The sequence below is a fragment of the Papio anubis genome, chromosome 15 (genome assembly GCF_008728515.1).
Source record: "Papio anubis isolate 15944 chromosome 15, Panubis1.0, whole genome shotgun sequence".
NCBI classification, from domain to species: domain Eukaryota; kingdom Metazoa; phylum Chordata; class Mammalia; order Primates; family Cercopithecidae; genus Papio; species Papio anubis.
Window position 1 is genome coordinate 91,213,908 of NC_044990.1, and position 7,305 is coordinate 91,221,212.

Below are 7,305 nucleotides of genomic sequence, written 5' to 3' on the forward strand. Positions count from 1 at the left end.
ACAGCACAATGCGAGGCAAGGTCCAGCTGTTCCGCCCGGAATACAGGCTTATGGAGCAGCCCCCTTTGAAGATCTCCAGGTGGGCTTCACAGAGATGCCAAAGTGTGGCGGTAACAAGTATCTACTAGTTCTTGTGTGTACCTACTCTGGGTGGGTTGAGGCTTATCCAACATGAACTGAGTAACCTGTGTGCTTCTTCGAGATCTTATTCCTAGATTTGGACTGCCCTTACGGATCGGCTCAGATAATGGGCCGGCGTTTGTGGCTGACTGGGTACAGAAGATGGCAAAGGTATTGGGGATCACATGGAAATTGTATGCCGCCTACTGGCCTCAGAGTTCCAGAAAGATGGAGTGGATGAACCAGACTATCAAAAATAGTTTAGGGAAAGTATGTCAGGAAACAGGATTAAAATGGATACAGGCTCTCCCTATGGTATTATTTAAAATTAGATGTACCCCTTCTAAAAGAACAGGACGTTCTCCTTATGAAATATTATATTATAGGCCCCCTCCTATATTGCGGGGACTTCCAGACACTCCCCAAAAGTTGAGTGAAATTGAGTTACAGCGACAGCTACAGGCTTCAGGAAAAATTACACGAAGAATCTCAGCCTGGGTAAATGAGAGATGCCCTGTTAGCTTATTCTCCTCAGTTCACCCTTTCTCCCCAGGTGATCGAGTGTGGATCAAGGACTGGAACGTAGCCTCTTTGTGCTCACGGTGGAAAGGACCCCAGACTGTTGTCCTGACCACTCCCACCGCTGTGAAGGTAGAGGGAATCCCAGCCTGGATCCACCACAGCCGTGTAAAACCTGCAGCGCCTGAAACCTGGGAGGCAAGACCAAGCCCGGACAACCCTTGCGGAGTGACCCTGAAGAAGACGACAAGCCCTGCTCCAGTCACACCCAGAAGCTGACTGATCCACGCACGGCCGAAGCATGAGGAATCTCATCGTGGGATTCATTTTTCTTCAACTTTGCACTTACACAGTAAGGGCTTCGATGGACCTTACTCAAACTGGGGACTGTTCCCAGTGTGTTCATCAGGTCACTGAGGTAGGACAGCAAATTAAAACAATCTTTCTGTTCTATAGTTATTATGAATGTACGGGAATGTTGAAAGAAACTTGCTTGTATAATGCCACTCAGTACAAGGTACGTAGCCCGGGAAATGACCAACCTGATGTGTGTTATAACCCATCTGAGCCCCCTGCAAACACTGTTTTCAAAATAAGATTAAGAGCTGGCCTTTTCCTAGGTGATACAAGTAAAATAATAACTAGAACAGAAGGAAAAGGAATCCCCAAACAAGTAGCTTTAAGATTTAACGCTTGTTCAGCCATTAATAGTAACAAGCTAGGAACAGGATGTGGTTCTGTTAACTGTGAAAGGAGCTACAGAGTAGAAAATAAATATGTTTGTTATGAGTCAGGGGTTTGTGAAAATTGTGCCTTTTGGCCATGTGTTATTTGGGCTACTTGGAAAAAGAACAAAAAGGACCCGGTTTGTCTTCAGAAGCGGGAAGCCAACCCCTCCTCCCTCCTGTGCAGCCGGTCACTGTAACCCCCCGGAACTCATAATCACCAACCCCTAGATCCCCGCCAACCCTCCTGTGCAGCCGGTCACTTTAACCCACCGGAACTCATAATCACCCAACCCCTAGATCCCCGCCAACCCTCCTGTGCTGCTGGTCACTATAACCCACTGGACCTCATAATCACCCATCCCCTAGATCCCCACCACCCCTCCTGTGCTGCCGGTCACTGTAACCCACCATAACTCATAATCACCAACCCCTAGACCCCCGCCAACCCTCCTGTGCTGCCGGTCACTGTAACCCACCAGAACTCATAATCACCAACCCCTAGACCCCCGCCAACCCCCCCTGTGCTGCCGGTCACTGTAACCCACCATAACTCATAATCACCCATCCCCTAGATCCCCGTTGGAAAAAGGGAGAACGTGTAATCCTGGGGATCGATGGGACAGGGTTAAACCCCCAAGTTGCCATTTTAGTCTGAAGGGAGGTCCACAAGCGCTCTCCCAAAACAATGTTTCAAACCTTTTATGAGGAGCTGAATCTGCCAGCACCAGAACTTCTGAAAAAGACAAAAAATCTGTTTCTCCAATTAGCAGAAAATGTAGCTCATTCCCTTAATGTTGCTTCCTGTTATGTATGCGGGGGAACCACTAACGGAGATCGATGGCCTTGGGAAGCCCGAGAGTTGGTGCCCACTGATCCAGCTCCTGATGTAATTCCAGTTCAGAAGGCCCAAGCTAGCAACTTCTGGATCCTAAAAACCTCAATTATTGGACAACACTGTCTAGCTAGAGAAGGAAAAGACTTCATCATCCCTGTAGGAAAGCTTAATTGTATAGGACAGAAGTTATACAACGGCACAACAAAGACAATTACTTGATGGGGCCTAAATCACACTGAAAAGAACCCATTTAGTAAATTTTCTTTTTTTTTTTTTTTTTTTTTTTGAGACGGAGTCTCCCTCTGTAGCCCAGGCTGGAGTGCAGTGGCGCGATCTCGGCTCACTGCAAGCTCCGCCTCCCAGGTTCACGCCATTCTCCTGCCTCAGCCTCCGAGTAGCTGGGACTACAGGCGCCCGCCACCACGCCCGGCTAGTTTTTTGTATTTTTAGTAGAGACGGGGTTTCACCATGTTAGCCAGGATGGTCTCGATCTCCTGACCTCGTGATCCACCCGCCTCGGCCTCCCAAAGTGCTGGGATTACAGGCTTGAGCCACCGCGCCCGGCCAAATTTTCTAAATTAAAAACTGCCTGGGCTCATCCAGAATCTTATCAGGACTGGACTGCTCCCGCTGGACTATACTGGGTATGTGGGCACAGAGCCTACATTCGGTGACCTAACAAATGAACAGGTAGTTGTGTTATTGGCACTATTAAGCCGTCCTTTTTCTTATTACCCATAAAAATGAGTGAGCTCCTAGGTTTCCCTGTCTACGCCTCCCGAGAAAAGAGAAGCATAGTTACAGAAACTGGAAAGATAATGAGTGACCTTCTGAAAGGATTATACAGTATTATGGGCCTGCCACACGGACACAAGACGGCTCATGGGGACACTGAACCCCCATTTACATGCTCAATCAGATTGTACGGCTGCAGGCCGTCTTAGAAATAATTACTAATGAAACTGTCAGAGCTTTGACTGTTTTAGCTCGGCAGGAAATCCAAATGAGAAATGCTATCTATGAGAATAGACTGGCCTTGGACTACTTGCTGGCAGCTGAAGGAGTTTGTGGAAAATTTAACTTAACCAATTGCTACCTACAAATAGATGATCAAGGACAGGTGGTTGAAAACACAGTCAGGGACATGACGAAGTTGGCACATGTGCCTGTACAGGTTTGGCATGAGTTTGATCCTAGGTCTTTATTTGGAAAATGGTTTCCAGCTATAGGAGGATTTAAAACCCTCATTGTAGGTGTACTGCTAGCAATAGGAACTTGCTTGCTGCTCCCCTGTGTATTACCCTTGCTTTTTCAAATGATAAAAAGTTTTGTTGCTACTTTGGTTCATCAGAAAACTTCAGCACATGTGTATTATATGAATCACTGTTGCTCTATCTCACGAAGAGACTCAGAAAGGGAGGATGAGAGTGAAAACTCCCACTAAAAAGTGAAAATTCTCAAAGGGGAAAAATATAGAATGAGACCACCAATTCTCCTGCTGTCCTTCCTGGCTTCTCCCCTACCTCCCCCTTTCCCTAGTTTATAAGACAGGAAAAAAGAGAGAGAAAGCAAAAAGTTTGAAAGAAACAGAAGTAAGATAAATAGCTAGATGCTGAGAAATCTGCTGTTAATCTGATAGGTTTTCCTTTATAGGTTACCGTTACCTGGTGCTTTTGTCTCACAGCTCTTAAGATTCTTTTCTTCGTCTTAACTTTAGATAACCTGATAACAATGTACCTAGGCAATGACCTTTTTGCAATGAATTTCTCAGGTGTTCTTTGAGCTTCTTGTGTTTGGATGTCTAGGTCTCTAGCAAGGCCGGCGAGTTTTCCTCGATTATTCCACCAAATATGTTTTCCAAACTTTTAGATTTCTCTTATTCCTTAGGAACACCAGTTATTCTTAGGTTTGTTCAAGATGGACCAGCAAACTGGTCCGTTATGAACTTTGCTGTAAGTCCCCGAAAAAAACTGGATGAGATTTCCTTCCTGTGTTGTGTGTCCTTGGGAGCTTCACCTCGTAACCATGTGGTTGTGCTTTCTCTTTTCACAGTGGTGGCCTGGGTTCAGGGTACAATTCCTGGCTTAGGGAATGAGTCCTTTATCTTCTGTCTGTGTTTATCTGTGTTATGAGCCTGACGTTTGTATATGAAAGAGCTTTGATTAATTGGTTTAATAACAGCAAGAGCTTAAATCAGAAATTTTATCAGAAAATTTAAAAGTGTAATGCCTTTTAGTTCATGCAACTTAAGCAATCTTTAGGAAATAAAGGCAGTTTTAAAGATTATTGGTGAAATAAAAATATCTTCAAAAATGTAAATGTTTGGTCTAAATCATGCAGGTCAGATATTAAGCTTGCTAAATGCTTTAAGGTCATAAACTGCTTCTTTGACTTTTGAAAATTCTTCAATTTACCTACATGGGAGCATTAGATTCTAGATTAGGCTGGGGGCACTAATGCAACAATGACATTTGGCTTATTGGGTACAAGAATCCTACAGGAAGCACTGTCAAATATAAAATGGTGTTTGGTTTTCTTTGGGCTGTATTTTTATATACAAATGTGTTATTGGTATGTGTTCCCAAATTACTTTTAAAACTCCTATAATTCTCATAACACTTAATGTATGTTATTAATAGATATAATTGTTATGTAAAATTTTGTATGCCACAGAAGTAATCAAACTTCCTTATCAATTGTGGTTTTAATGATGGCTGTCCTAAGATGTTTTGTCATTCACAAACAATGGTTGTCTTGTTTTGGTCCTCTTTAGAAGGCGGTTTATAATCAGCTACAGGACTTTAACAGATGTTCTTAAGTGCAGGTTTCTGATAACTTTGGTGATTGTGACATCAGAATAGAGGAAAAAACTTTCAGAATTCTTATGGAGAGCTGAAATGTCCATGAATAGCAAACAGAAGTTAACTACATGGACTAAACTAATAGAAACCAGAAGTAATCTTTTTAACTTTTTGCTTAAAATATTGCTGATCCTTTGTTCTGTTTTTCAGAATCAAGGAAACTTTTGAGCTAGTAGTTACAGCTTTTAATAATTGACTAAAGTATACTTGTATGAACAAAATTCGGAGCATATTTGTTTCTCTCTGCCTAATTTCTCCAAAATTTGGAAACTAGTTGTGAGTGTTCTTAATGTATGGCAATATAGCTATTTGAAGAAGTGTAATAAGAATCTGTTTTCTTTTTCTTTTTTTCTTTTTTTTTTTTTTTTGAGACAGAGTCTTTTTCTGTCACCCAGGCTGGAGTGCAGTGGTGCAATCTTGGCTCACTGCAACCTCTGCCTCCCAGGTTCAAGTGATTCTCCTGCCTCAGCCTCCCAAGTACCTGGGATTACAGGTGTCTGCCACCACACCTGGCTAATTTTTGTATTTGTAGTAGAAATGAGGTTTCACCATGCTGGCCAGGCTGATCTCGAACTCTTGACCTCAGGTGATCTGCCCACCTCGGCCTCCCAAAGTACTGGGATTACAGATGTGAGCCACTGCGCCTGGCCAATAATCTGTTTTCTTTTGCAACAGGACACAATTGGAAAAACTGTTTATTTTACCAAGGCTTTGACTGGAATTATGTGTTTTCCTTTAAGAAATTAAACATGACTTACAGAGCCGATTAAGCCCCTTGGGAAAACTGACCTGATACCTTGTCTCCACAGTCCCTATACAGGGTTCCTGACCTATGGTAAGTAAAGAATGTCACTTTCTGCCAGGCGCGGTGCCTCACGCCTATAATCCCAGCACTTTGAGAGGCCAGGGCGGGTGGATCACGAGGTCAGGAGATCGAGACTATCCTGGCTAACGTGGTGAAACCCCGTCTCTACTAAAAATATAAAAAATTAGCCAGGTGTGGTGGTGGGCACCTGTAGTCCCAGCTACTAAGGAAGCTGAGGTAGGAGAATGGCAAGAACCCGAGAGGCAGAGGTTGCAGTGAGCAGAGATTGTGCCACTGCACTCCAGCCTGGGTGACAGAGCAAGACTCTGATTCAAAAAAAAAAAAAAAAAAGATGTCACTTTCTAACAGGCCCAGGAGCCACAAGTTATCTTGGAAACTTGAGAGGAGAGAAATTTACTCAACTCCTAGGTATTTGAGGGTACAAACCCATGTCAGGGCTCGGCTCTAAAAAAATCTTCTCTAAGATTCCTTCTATGGAACAGAGTTCCCTCAAAGCCAATTTAAAAAGAGACTTTGTGAAAAATATTCTTGCTGTACTTTATACAAATAATCAGGCCAGGCCAAGTATAAAAAGTAAATCAGTCTTACATGATTTGTCTTTAGTAAAAATGGGAAACTGGAGAGACAAATATTATGTTTCAAAAACTATGGTACATTGTTTCTTTGTTTTTTGTTTGTTTGTTTGTTTGTTTTTGAGACAGAGTCTCCCTCTGTAGCCCAGGCTGGAGTGCAGTGGCAAGATCTCGGCTCACTGCAAGCTCCGCCTCCTGGGTTCATGCCATTTTCCTGCCTCAACCTCCCGATACATTGTTGAAACATTGTTTTTAAATTCTAGTATCATCGGGTGTTTTTAGATTCGTCTCTGCAATTTAGGCTAACCTTTCTTATTCCTGTGAACCAACCAGTGAACTCTGACTGCTGCTCAGAAGAAATAAGAGGGATGGGTAATGTAAAAATCTGAATCAATATTCTAATTCTGGGCACATTGGAATTGGCTAGCAACCTCATATCATCTTGGTTCCAATAGTTGCCCAGTTCATGGAAAGCCTTCTAATTTAGTTTACTTGGAATAATTTTACTTATTTTGCTTTACTATTGTGGAATATATTGCTGTTGTACTCTGTGTAGGTATGCAAAATAAACTTGCTCAATGTTTTCTTAAACTGAACACTTATTAATTGCCCAGATATCAACTTTTGTTGGAACTCAAGGGTTATGAAGAGCCCTCACCACACTGATGCCTTCTGACTGAGCGCCTCTCTACCCTGAACACAAGAGACCCTAATAGTTAGGCAGGAATATCATCGCCCCTATTCAGCCTGAAGAAGTTACAGAAGATGGATCTTTATCCTTTGCAACTCTTAGGATGAAGGGTTCTCTTATAAAAGGGAAGGAGGAAGCGTCAGGTGTGTTTGA

The 7,305-nt window shown here is 43.0% G+C and overlaps 2 long non-coding RNA genes across 3 annotated transcripts; both read left to right on the plus strand.

The window, feature by feature from the left end:
* On the plus strand, positions 1-1,177 carry LOC116270516. Of its 2 annotated transcripts, XR_004178588.1 has the most exons (3): positions 1-79; positions 203-291; positions 674-1,177. It is a non-coding gene; the product is annotated as an uncharacterized LOC116270516 (long non-coding RNA). The 2 variants fall into 2 exon arrangements; XR_004178587.1 differs by lacking the exon at positions 1-79 and having other exon boundaries at positions 94-291.
* A 4,581-nt stretch (positions 1,178-5,758) lies between these two features.
* LOC116270517 lies at positions 5,759-7,052 on the plus strand. The gene is made up of 2 exons (XR_004178589.1): positions 5,759-5,898; positions 6,744-7,052. It is a non-coding gene; the product is annotated as an uncharacterized LOC116270517 (long non-coding RNA).
* Positions 7,053-7,305: the final 253 nt, after the last annotated feature.